The sequence below is a fragment of the Strongylocentrotus purpuratus genome, unplaced genomic scaffold (assembly GCF_000002235.5).
Source record: "Strongylocentrotus purpuratus isolate Spur 01 unplaced genomic scaffold, Spur_5.0 spur5_contig_842, whole genome shotgun sequence".
Taxonomy (NCBI): Eukaryota; Metazoa; Echinodermata; class Echinoidea; order Camarodonta; family Strongylocentrotidae; genus Strongylocentrotus; species Strongylocentrotus purpuratus.
Window position 1 is genome coordinate 1,283 of NW_022145549.1, and position 13,400 is coordinate 14,682.

The following is a 13,400-nucleotide window of genomic DNA, read 5'->3' on the forward strand; positions in this document are numbered from 1 at the left end:
GGGGGGGGGGCGACTGCCCCCACTGCCCCCCCCCCTCCCTGGCTACGCGCCTGCCCCTCCAAAATAAAAAAAAAGAAGGCGATTCTTCAGCTCACTTCTCTTACAGTACTAGGCTAGGCCCTTACGAGAGATCTAGCTATTTATCAAGTCTTTAACTTTCAGGAGTAAAATATGATTATCTGATTATGAAAAAGAAAAATGACTAATCTAGTATATGATAATGATGTAGCTACAGTAGATATAGGTCTAGTTTACTCACTAAATCAAATTGGATATTCTACTCGGAATGAATAATGATAATACAGTAGATATAGATCTAGTTTGATTAGTTATACTCACACATCACTCGATCAAATTGGGCAGTACAATCATGCAATGCAGTGCAGCAGCCCGGCACGAGTCAGTGAATTCCCCCGCCGACCCGGCCGGCGGCGATGTACGGCTAGCTGCACACTGAGCTGAGCTGCTGCGGTAGCACTAGGCAGTAGTCTGCTAATTTACGGCCAGGACGAAAGAATGTGAACAAACATCAACCATCTAGTCTAAAATGTACTATATTCGACTTCTCAATAATGAAATCTGTGTCAGGAATAAAAAATAGACCTTCATACGAGATAAAAATGATATTTTTGCAGTGATTTACCGACAAAAACACTGCTCGAATTTCAGTGGTCCGAGTAGATACAACGCACATTTAATGTACGTGCGGCAATGCGGATTGCGAGCTGTGAGTAAATTGTCCGAAATGTCATTTTTTGTCATTTTACCTAAAGATAAGTCATATATTGTCTTCATTAGTATCATTTAACACAATTACATTAAAGATTTTGGTTGGAAAGGGCATTATTAAGTCACAAAGAGCACAAACATATACACATTGGTATCTCTCGATCGATTAATCAGGTCGGGACATCTCGGCCCAGTTTTTCCAGCTGGGCCGAGTAGTCCCGTGGGCCGAGTTAGCCCGGATTCATCATTTTGAAATACACGGAGACGAAATACTGGATACGTGCTCATGAATGTTATGTAACATTATTCATTCATGCACATTTAGTGCACTCCATGGTACACAGGTGAAAGTATTCTTTGAAAAAGGGAACAAAGGAACAAATTTATAAAAGCACCTCCATCGCTATAGGAGTGATTATTTCAAAATGTATAAAGTAGGACCTCTTTATGTTTTGAAGATCTGTGGATATTCGGGGTCATTGCAGTAAGGTGCTAACCGTGAACTGGTCTATTGACTTTACACACCGGACTTTTGCTGAAAAAGAGGGGGGGGGCGCTGAAAAAGGCTCGTATACAAAAGAAAAAGGTCGAGCCGTATTGACTATACACACCGGACTTTTGCTGCAAACGGGGGGGGGGGGGGGGGGTCGGTTGGAACACGCATATGCGTACCCTAAATAACACTGAGTGGGGAGCCGGGAGTCTGGTTCTTAAGTTTGATCAGGAGATAGTCGAGTCGTATTTTCGTAACTTGTGAGATAGCAATAGCGCCTGAGATGAGCTTCGTGCTCTGTGGACCAGGTATTTAGGTAGCGCTGGCCCAGGGAGGTGAGAATTTAACTCACATGCCCTGGCTGGCCGCTGCTTGGGCGCACTGCCGGGCTGGCCGGGGGCGGGGCCGGGATGCATCGACGCGTGACTCGTCCACGGGCATATACACAGACACTGGGGACTTTTAGATTCGCACGAAGACAATGGAGATTGTTACGATCGACGTCCTTTTAATGCACTGCCTTGAATGGACGTCACACGTATCAGTCCACGCAAATCTTAAAGTCCCTAATATGAATATGACGACAAAGAAAGCGGACAAAATATACAGTTCCTCAGGTATAGACAAAGGAACATCCCTTCACTGCTATTATGTAAAAAGGTGAATGTGCATGTGACACCTGGGCTCGGTGTAAAAATGTCAGAGGTAAAAATGTCAGAGGAAAAAATGTCAGAGGAAAAAATGTCAGAGGTAAAAATGTCAGAGGTAAAAATGTCAGAGGTAAAAATGTCAGAGGAAAAAATGTCAGAGGAAAAAAATGTCAGAGGTAAAAATGTCAGAGGTAAAAATGTCAGAGGTAAAAATGTCAGAGGAAAAAATGTCAGAGGTAAAAATGTCAGAGGTAAAAATGTCAGAGGTAAAAATGTCAGAGGAAAAAATGTCAGAGGTAAAAATGTCAGAGGAAAAAATGTCAGAGGTAAAAATGTCAGAGGTAAAAATGTCAGAGGTAAAAATGTCAGAGGTAAAAATGTCAGAGGTAAAAATGTCAGAGGTAAAAATGTCAGAGGTAAAAATGTCAGAGGTAAAAATGTCAGAGGTATAAATGTTAGAGGTATAAAATAAAAACAAAATCATGTGGCAAGTTTTATGGTTACACCCGGGCCATATATTAGGCTTATCAGGGAGGTAACTCACATGCCCTGGGCTTATCGAAAAAGAACAGCGAGGGATATTCTGCAGTCGTTATTTCACCGCTGCTTTATTTTCTACTTTCCCAGTTAAAATTTATTTACCTTTCGGTCCCAAATTGTGACTTTTTGCCCGATTATTGCCGAAGGAAGACGAGGGGGGGGGGGGGTATTCTTCTTCTGGGGCACGGTGACCGGGCCCGCTGCTCTCCCCTTCCTCGTATATTATGCTTTGCTATATATCCTTCTGAACAGTGGTCAATGCCTAGGCAGAGCAGGCAGACTAATGGGACATGGTTTCTGTTCCGAGTTTCGCGCCTTGCAAGCAATCATCAGGCAATTATTGATAGCATTCTTAAAAGTACATGATTATCTTATACAACCTTGGTACAAATACCCTAAAATAAGACTTAACTAATAAAATACAATTAGAATTACTCATGAGTAATTCTTATTATATTTATTCAGGTATTGTATTAGTTAAGTCTTATTTTGAGTGTATTTGTACCAAGGTTGCAGAGGAATCATGTACTTTGAAGAATGCTATCAGACGCTTGCAAGGCGTGAAACTCGGAGTAGCAACCATGCATGTCCCATTAGCAGCGCTCAAAATACACGGGGGCGATTGCAAAATTTAAAATCGCCCCCGTGGAATTATAAAATGAAGATTATCTTTCTGTTATAACTTTAACACAATATTGAGTTTCAATTTTCAAACCTTAAACCAATGAAATGGAACTTAGATTAGCGTGCAAGATTTCTCGTTCTATATGAGTATTATTAACGATTCAGCTCGCAGTGCAGTGCTGCAGTCAGCAGTGGTTATAGGCCTACTGCGCCGTTAGTAACGGTACGTGTTCACGCTGCCGCCCCATATCTGCTGGAGCTGGAGGCGATCGCGCAAGGGCAGAAACATGGTCATGGAGAAGTTTTTCGTCGTGAAAAGCGTATACCCGCTGAAATCTGGTGATTTCAAATGACCAGCAAATAGTGAACCTCGACCAGTAAACCAAAATTAGGGACTTTTAGATTTGCACGACGAGAACGTGGATCGACTGCAACGTGTGACCTCCTTTTAAGGCACTGCCATGCAGTGCTTAAAAGGACGTCACATGATTGTGACTGCCAGTGCCTTAAAAGGACGTAACACGTCCACGCAAATCTAAAAGTCCCTATTGGGAAGAAGAGGAAGACCAAGATGTTGTTGAATGATATGGTAACATGGGCAGATCTACAGGGGGGGGGGGGGGGGTTTAGGGGGTTTAACATTTTTGAGCAGACTCAGGCGACCGGTGAATATTAAAGCGGTGGGGGGATGCTGGAGAGGAGGACCACTAATTTTTTTTTTTTTTTAACTCTCACTTTCACCTATCCCAGATAACCCTAAGTTTTGTGTTGCTGCTTTATATGTAGATGATAATGCATGATTACAATAAATAGAGAGAGAGAGAACCACCATCATTATGCAATGGTTCAGGGCACTGGCGTACCTATGGGGGGGCAGGGGGGGCAGAGTGCCCCCTGACGAGCTCCAGGGGAAAAAAGAAAAAGGGGAGAAAAAAAGAAAAGAAAGGAAAGAAAAAGAAAAAAGGAAAAGGGAAGAAAAAAAGGAAAGAAAGAGAAAAAAGGAAAAAAGGAAAAGGAAAGAAAAAAGGAAAAAGAAGAGAAAAGGAAGAAAAAGGGAAAAGAAAAGGAAAGGAAAAAAAATGGGGAAATTAAAAAAACAAACAAACATGGCCGTACGCACCGGGGGGGGGGGGGGGGCAGTTGACCCCAGATATTTCGAAAACGTACAGTTTTTTCCTGAAAATGTAGTGTAGGCCTATACCAAATCCTTCAATTCTACTTTTGAAAATGCAAAAGTACCCTCATGACCAGTTCGGTCGCTCGAACTCCCTTCACTCCTTTTGCTTTTGAGATTCTTCGAAAACTTTTAACGCATCTTTCCCCCTCCCCCACCAGAAAAATATTCCGCATACGGCCCTGAAAAATTAAGACAAATGAAAATAGGAAAATATAAGTGATATAACAAATTCGAAACCCTTCGCTGGCGCGAACTGCTTGCTAGCCTATTTTGTATTAAATGTTTTCACTTGCTCGTCCCCCTGAAAAAAGAATAGGATTAGCATTGCCTAGAATACAATTGTGCCTGCCCCGACGGGCCTCGACCTGCAACCATGGCAACAATAACACACAATGTATGTACCAAATGTTACTAATAGAGACTAATTCATTTTTCTCGCTCGCTACACTCGCTTGCGAATAAAATGAATAGACATTGCTTTGGAAACAATTGTGCCCACCCTTGACCTGCAACAATATCATTAATAATGGAAGAGTTTTTTCGCCCTCTCGCCAAAAAGGAATTGAATCGCGTAAAACGCGATTGCGTCCATCCTGACATGCACCAATAAAAACAAGTTTATTATTAATTTCTATTAAAAGAGAATTTATTTGTTTTGCTTGCTCACTATGCTCGCTCGCCAAAATGGAATTGACACCGCTAACGTGCCCGCCCCAACCTGCAACAACCAGTTAATAATTATGTACCAAACGTTTTTCAAAGAAGTTTTGGTGTGCTCGCGCTCGCCAAAACGGAATTAACATCACCTTAGACATGATTGTGTAAGCCCTGACCTGCAACAAAAAAATCTGAAATTTATGAACCAATTATCATTACAAAAATTTTGCTCGCTCTCTACGCTCGCTCGCCAAAATAGAAATGACACCGCTTTTAATAATCACGTCCCTGACATGGAACAATGAACCTAAGTTTTATGTACCATATTTTCCCTAAAAAAAAGAAGTGATTTTTTTTGCTCGCTCGCTACGCTCGCTCGCCAAAATAGAGATAACACCGCTTTTAATAATCACGTCCCTGACATGGAACAATGAACCCAAGTTGTATGTACCATATTTTCCCTATAAAAGAGAAGTGATTTTTTTTTTGCTCGCTCGCTACGCTCGCTCGCCAAAATAGAAATAACACCGCTTTTAATAATCACGTCCCTGATATGGAACAATGAACCCAAGTTTTATGTACCATATTTTCCCTATAAAATAGAAGTGATTTTTTTTTCGCTCGCTAGCTCGTGGAATTATGTGCCCACCACTAACCTGCTACAATATCATTAACAAGAGAAATGTAGGGGGTTGCCTGCCCGCCAAAATGGGATTGGCATTGCCTTAAACACGATTGTGCCCGCCCCCGACCTGCAACAATGAAACAAATTTTATATAGCAATTCATTGAGAGAAAGATGTATTTTCGCTCGCTAGCTAAGATGGGTATAAAAATCATCCTAAACACAATATTGTTCCAGCGCCCTGCATGGGACAATTGAACCAAGTTTAAGTGGCAATTATTAAAAAAAGAAGTGATTTTTTCTTGCTCGCTACGCTCGTTTGCAAAAAAATGAAATTAACGTCGCTAACAAGTGAATGTTCCCACCCCCAACTTGCAACAATACCAGTTTATATACCAAACGTTACTTAAAGATTTTTTTTTGCTCGCTCGCTCGCCAGAAGTGAAAATTAGCATCGCCTTTTTTTGTTTGTTTCGGTCGCTTGCCCCCCCCCCCCCCCCCCCCTGACGGAGTACCCCAGGTACGCCACTGGTTCAGGGTTTGTGTAATGTACGTTTGAAACCATTTCTTAGCGTCTCAACCCTAAAAAAATAGCGAAACTTTTTTTTGAGGAAAAGCATTATACTGAACTGAATAAAGAATAATAACTTTAAATTGGCTCATACTAATACTGATACGGGCTAAATACAATGTGGTATCGGCACAGTAAGATCGGGTATTTGTATAGAGGTATTCCAAAATGACATTCTGATAATCAACATTTTGTTCTGTTATCATATGTATATACGCATAATACAACTGATCTTTGTGATTTCTTAACGTGACATAGTTTCTTCTCCCCCTGCAAACAAAAAAGAAAACAAGGTTATTTAATAAAAGGATCATGGGACAAAACGATCATTGTGATTCAAATTGATGCAAGGATTTTTTTTAAATATTAAGCAATGCTTTTCACCAGAATCTTCTTTGTAAAAACGACTTTTAAAAATCTCAGCCATGCAATTCTGCCACTGTGTTGTAAGATCACTTTCACATTAGGAGAAGTGCATTTCTTCAATGAGTATTTTAAATTGAATGGAACGTCTCAACTCCGCTAGCTAGATGGCTGTGAGATTTTTACTTTTTACTATGAATATCGGTGAATAGCTTATTCAAAAAATATTTGAATCACAATCATAATTTGTCGCTTAATCCCTTTTAATGATCTGTTTTCTTGCTCGTTCCAGTTCAGTTCAGTTCATTTTATTCAAAACCACACAAAGCATGATATAATCTGTTACATAATAAAGAGACTGGTAATAGTACATCAATCAACATATTCTAACTTGATTACATAATAAACTGAATGGTTTTAGGACCCCTTTAGAAGCTAAGCTTGTGAGCGGGGCTCTATAGTCAACAAAGTACATACATTTACAGTAAAAAGAATGTTACGTATGATTATACATGGATGAAAATACTAAGCTACAGAATATAGAACATACAAATACTCTCTCACACACACACGCACACACCCACACACACACACACACTGACAAGTAGGTCCTTAGTGGTCAAAAAACATTTCAGAATAAGAAAATACTAAGATGCAAATAAAAACTATGTCAGTCTTTCAAGTAGTAGGTACGTTTTAGATAACCTTCTAAACCTAGAAAGAGTTGTACTATTTTTTTTATATCATCAGGCAGACTGTTCCATTCTTTAATGCAAGGGGAGAAGAAGATATGTCATAGTGTGGTACGGTATGTCACTGAAACAGCCCCCGTACGACTTTTGTGCCAAAATTGATTATCAAAGTGGGGGGGGGGGGGGGGACTAAAGTATTTACGATCAGGTAGAGGGTAGCGAGCGTAAATTGGTGTGGGGGGCTCAGGGGGTGGAGCCCCGGAAGCTCAGGGGTTTTAGGCATTTAATTACGGTCAGAGAAGCACAAATATTTTGATGCCGCATTTACGTCACTGGCAGGTCAGGGGGAGGGGGTTGTTAAGTTAAATTTACGTTATTATCCTACTTTTTTACCGGTTTGGGAGGCTAGGGGGCGGGCCGTTAGAATCGGCCCGTGGATCCGCGCCTGTACAAAAAAGCACCAACAACAGAATCGCTCAGTAAAGAAAGAATGTAAAGGTTGCTCAGAATAATGAGGAGGAAGTAATGTGCAGAACGAGAAGAAAGTCAGTAACAGCTATGTACATGTAGCTTGTAAATTTGTAAGAGGCAAAATGCTGATTATAATGAAATAGCAAAGAATTAAGGAGTATCATAGGTACCAATTCAATGGAAATTTGTATAAAAAAGAGCCCCCGTCAGTACTAAAAGAGCCCCCGTGAGAAGGCTCACGGGGGCTCTTTTTGGGGGAAGAGCCCCCGTGGACAAAAAATTAATTTGAGCCCTGCCCATTAGTCTGCCTTATTCAATATTTATATACTGGTATATTATGCTTTTGTAAAAGCAAATGGTACTAGTACACTGAGCAAACTTCTGGGGAAAAAGATTTCTGAAATCGAGAAGTTTGGCCATGTTTTATAGGCTGAGTTGTCGCTCCATGGTGTAATTATTAAATAAAAATAAAAGTCAGTACAGCCCCCGAAATAGGATCAGATATCTATGAACCTCCCCCCCCCCCCCGCCCCCACTTCTCCTTCACTTTTGAAGATTGTTGGACATTTTAACTGCGTGGCAATGACTACTATTATATGTAATTTCCAATAAATGCATATTTCCGACAATTCCACTTTCTTGTGGGCTTGGTATTTTGATACTCTGAAACAAAGCAGAAAGCCATGTTATCAATGCTAACCCATCACATTCCCGAAGTGCGCGCGTTCCAATAAAATATTGTCGATTACTATTGCGGTATAAAATAGTCTGGGGAGAAAATCAATAAGCAGCTTTGTTACTCCGATAAAAAGCAGAAAGCCGACCATGTTACATCAATTAAAGAGAAGGTTGAGTTCTGGGGAAAGGTGAACAATAATTTGTGAGCGTTTGTTATCATTCTTGTTATGCAAGTGTGGAAGAACATCAAAGAAAAAGTTATTCCCTGAAAATCTATTTCAAATGACTTCATATCCCAGGTATGACAAGTACAGGCGCGGATCCAGGGGGGGGGGGCCGAGCGGGCCTTGCCCCCCCCCCCCCGCAAAAAAAAAAAAAAAAAAAAAAAGAGAAGAAAGGAAAAGAAGGGAAAGGGAAAGAAGAGGAAGAAGAAAAGAAAAGGGGGAAGAAGGAGATCGGGGGGGGGGGGCGAAAGGGCCTTGCCTCCCAGGCTGTTGCCCCCCCCCCCCCCTCCCCAATCAAAAAAATAATAGAGAAGGAAGGAAAGGGAAAGAAAGAAGGAAAATAGGAGAGACTGGCGTACTGATAGGGGGGGGGGGGGGCTTGGGGGAAATCAAATTCAAACGTGTTTTATTTCTAATTCCATAATTGTGGATTACAAATAATGCTGAAATTACATAATTTCCGAGATTTTTCCTCACTTTTTAGTAAATTATACTTTTTTATGCGTTTGTTGGAAAATGACAAATTCCTAAATTTACAGCCAGGCAAGAAATATGATTCTTGAGATTCCTACATGTCAGGGCCGAGGAACGGCGGGAATCGGGAGCCTCGAGCCCCCCCCCCCCCCCCCCCCCCCACACACAAAAAAAAGTATATTAAAGAGAAATAAAAAAAAAAAAAAAAGAAAGAGAGCAAGAAAGAAAGAATAGTTAACTGCCAGTGTTAACAAATAAAGAGGCATCAAAATATGATCATCTGACCGTGATTGAATGCCTAAAACCCCTAAGCTTCCGGGGGATCTACCCCCTGGATTCCACCTAGGGCCCTAAGATGGGCCCTTCGATGCTCATCTGACGGTTACTTAATGCCTAAAAACCCTGATTTGGGGGGGCTCCCACGCCAAATAGTGTCCTGCCAGTGACACAAAATAATAAGGATTATAACAAAATGCTCATCTTACCGTAAATAAACGAGCTTCCGGGGCTCTGCCCCCTGGATTCCACCTTGGGCCCTAAGACGGGCCCTTCGATGCTCAGTTGACGGTAATTTAATGCCTAAAACCCCTGATTTGGGGGGGGGGGGGGGGGCTTTGTCCCCTCGACCCCACGCCTAAGTGTCCTGCCAGTGTGACAAAATAATAAGGATTATAAAAAATGCTCATCTGACCGTAATTAAACGCCTAAAAACCCCGAGCTTCCGGGGGCTCCACCGCCTCGACCCCACTAGGGGCCCTAAGGCGGGCCCCTGAATGCTTGTCTGACCGTAATTTATTGCCTTAAACGTCTGAGCTTCCGGGGTCGGACAAGGTATCAACATGTGTTAATCTGACCGCAGGCGCGTAGCCAGGGGGGCGGTGGGGGCGGTACCCAAACAATCACCGCCCCCCCCCCCTTAAAAAAAAGAGGAGAGAAAAGGAAGAGGACGTAGAAAGAAAAAGGAGCAGACAAAGAACATCTTAAAATTCAGACAAAGATTAGTGTAGAGAACGGTACAACGCATCGTCTTCTTTCTCTAATAATTTAATGAAACGTAAAAGCCCCCGTGCTTCGCGCGGGAGGGGGGAAACTGAACTCAGACGAGGATTAAGAGTCGAGAAATGTACAACGAATCGTCTTGTTTCTCTAATGATTTAAAGAAATGTAAAAGCTTCCGCGCTTCGCGCAGGAGGGGGGGGGGTAGGACTGAATTTAGACAAGAATTAAGAGTCGAGAACGGTACAACGAATTGTCTTCTTTCTTTCATGATTTAATGAATCGTAAAAGCTTCCGCGCTACGCGCGGGAGGGGGGGGGGGGGTAACTGAATTCAGACGAGGATTATTTTCGAGAACGGTACAACGAATTGTCTTCTTTCTCTAATAATTTAATGAAACGTCAAAGCTTCCGCGCTTTGCACAGGAGGGGTTGGGGGTTGGGACTACATTTAGACAAAAATTAAGAGTCGAGAACGGTACAACGAATCGTCTTCTTTCACTAATGATTTAAAGAATCGTAAAAGCTTCCGCGCTTCGCGCAGGAGGGGCCGGGGGGGGGGGGGGGGGCGGTGAAAATGAATTCAGACGAGGATTATTGTCGACAACGGTACAACGAAGAGTCTTCTTTTTCTAATTATTTAATGAATCGTAAAAGCTTCCGCGCTTCGCGCGGGAGCGGGGGAAAACTGAATTCAGACGAGGATTAAGAGTCGAGAAATGTACAACAAATCGTCTTGTTTCTCTAATTATTTAATGAAACGTAAAAGTTTCCGCGCTTCGCGCGGGAGGGGGGAACCTGTATTCAGACGAGGATTAAGAGTCGAGAACTGTACAACGAATCGTCTTGTTTCTCTAATTATTTAATGAAACGTAAAAGTTTCCGCGCTTCGCGCGGAGGGGGTGAACCTGAATTCAGACGAGGATTATTTTCGAGAACGGTACTATGAATCGTCTTCTTTCTTAAATAATTTAATGAAACGTCAAAGCTATCGCGTGTCGAGGAGGATGGAGGGAGAAAAAAAATCGCCCCTCCCTGCACCCACCCCCCCCCGCATTACGTCACTGCTGGTCACCATTACGTTCCAATTTTTGGCTCGCATAATTTCAATTTTGGGCCCCCCCCCCCCTAAGAAATCCTGGATCCGCGCCTGGACAAGTAACGGCTTTAAAATGAGGCCTGATTTGATTTGCCATATGTTTGTGTAGTCCCATATCAATATCTTTCTGTGTACAGTGCTTGTGACTTTACCAAGACTGGGCCAAAGTTTTTATCATTTTGATAAAAAATTTCGTGTTTTCGTGATTCCTCGTGATTATATGTAATTATTTGTACTAAATGCACTACTCACTTTAACACTTGACTTTTGTCGAGAACTTTCATTTCTTCGTTTGGACTTTGTTCGTCTCTGGGACGTTACACGGGCTAGGTTGTAGGCTGCCACCGCCAAACCGGTCCGTTTCACAAACATTAACACATCAACCAATTCAAAATATCAAAAAATGTTAGACATTCATACATAATATAATTATATGCAAGCCTGATCACAAAAAATAAATTTCAAAATCTATTTTCCACATTGTATTATCCTCAGGACATGTACGAAATACAACAAACAGCCATTTATACAATTACATTTTATTGAAGAAAGGAATATAATAGACAAGCCCATGCAGTAGCTCTACGTCTCGACATTCTGTGTGATAAAAGTGCTGAGATATTAAAACGGCACTCATTTTTTTTTGCTTGTACATTTTTACCTCTGATATTTTTACCTCTGACATTTTTACCTCTGACATTTTTACCTCTGACATTTTTACCTCTGACATTTTTACCTCTGACATTTTTACCTCTAACATTTTTTCCTCTGACATTTTTACCTCTGACATTTTACCTCTGACATTTTTACCTCTAACATTTTTTCCTCTGACATTTTTACCTCTGATTTTTTTCCTCTGACATTTTTACCTCTGACATTTTTACCTCTGACATTTTTACCTCTGACATTTTTACCTCTAACATTTTTACCTCTGACATTTTTTCCTCTGACATTTTTACCTGGCACCGACACCTGTGCATTTTTACATAATAGCAGTGAAGGGATGTTCCCAGGACCAAAATCCAGTTGAAACCAATTGGAGCAAAAACAGGAAATTGGAATAACTGGTTCCAATTGAAACCAGTTAAAACCAATTGCCAACTGGTTCCAGTTGCCTAATTGGTTTCAACTGGAACCAGTTGGCTTCAACTGGTTTCAATTGGTTTCAACTGGTTTCGATTGGTTTCAATTGGATCCAATTGAAACTTACAGTTGGCATAAACTTAATTAGTTATAAGTTAATTAGCTCTTGCACTAATTATCGCTCATGTCAACACAGAAGCATTGTTATATGTGTCTACATTAAGTACAATGTAAAGGGCATTTAATCATCTAATATACTTAACAAGGAAGGTATTGCCATTATATTTGTATTATTTTGATGTATTTTGTACATGGTTAGTGTTTTACTAATCAACTTTTAATCTGTGTAATTACAAAAATATGTTACTAATGAACATGCTTATCATTGCTTATTAATCTTTATATTTATCTAAAACAAATGCATTACTTGCAAATGAAAATTAATTAATAAATACATTGTAAATCAAAATAAATTATATGAATGATTGATCTGCACACAAGCAGATAATGTGCAAATTAACTGGTTTCAATTGGATCCAGTTAGGTAACTAGAAATATTTCCAATTGGAACCAATTGGGTAACTGGAAATGATTCTAACTGGAACAGTTGGGTAACTGGAAATGAATTCTAACTGGAACCAGTTTGGTTACTGGAAATTACTTCTAACTGGAACCAGTTGGGTAACTGGAAATGAATTCTAAATGGAACCAGTTGGGTAACTGGAAATAAATTCTAACTGGAACCAGTTGGGTAACTGGAAATGACTTCTAACTGGAACCAGTTGGGTAACTGAAAATGACTTCTAACTGGAAATGAATGCTACTTAACTGGAACCAGTTGGGTAACTGGAAATGAATTCTAACTGGAACCAGTTGGGTAACTGGAAATGAATTCTAACTGGAACCAGTTGGGTAACTGGAAATGACTTCTAACTGGAAACAATGCTAACTGGAACCAATGGGTAACTGGAAATGACTTGTAACTGGAACCAATTGGGTAACTGGAAATAAATTTTAACTGGAACCAGTTGGGTAACTGGAAATGAATGCTAACTTTTCCAGTTCGGCAATTGGTTTCAACTGGAAATTTTCTATTCCAATTGAAACCAATTGAAACCAATTGAAACCAATTGAAACCAATTGAAACCAGTTGAAACCAATTGAAACCAGTTGGAGATTTCAACTGGTTTCAATTGGATTTTGGTCCTGGGCCTTTATCTACCTGCATGAGGAACTGTATATTTTGTCCGCTTTCT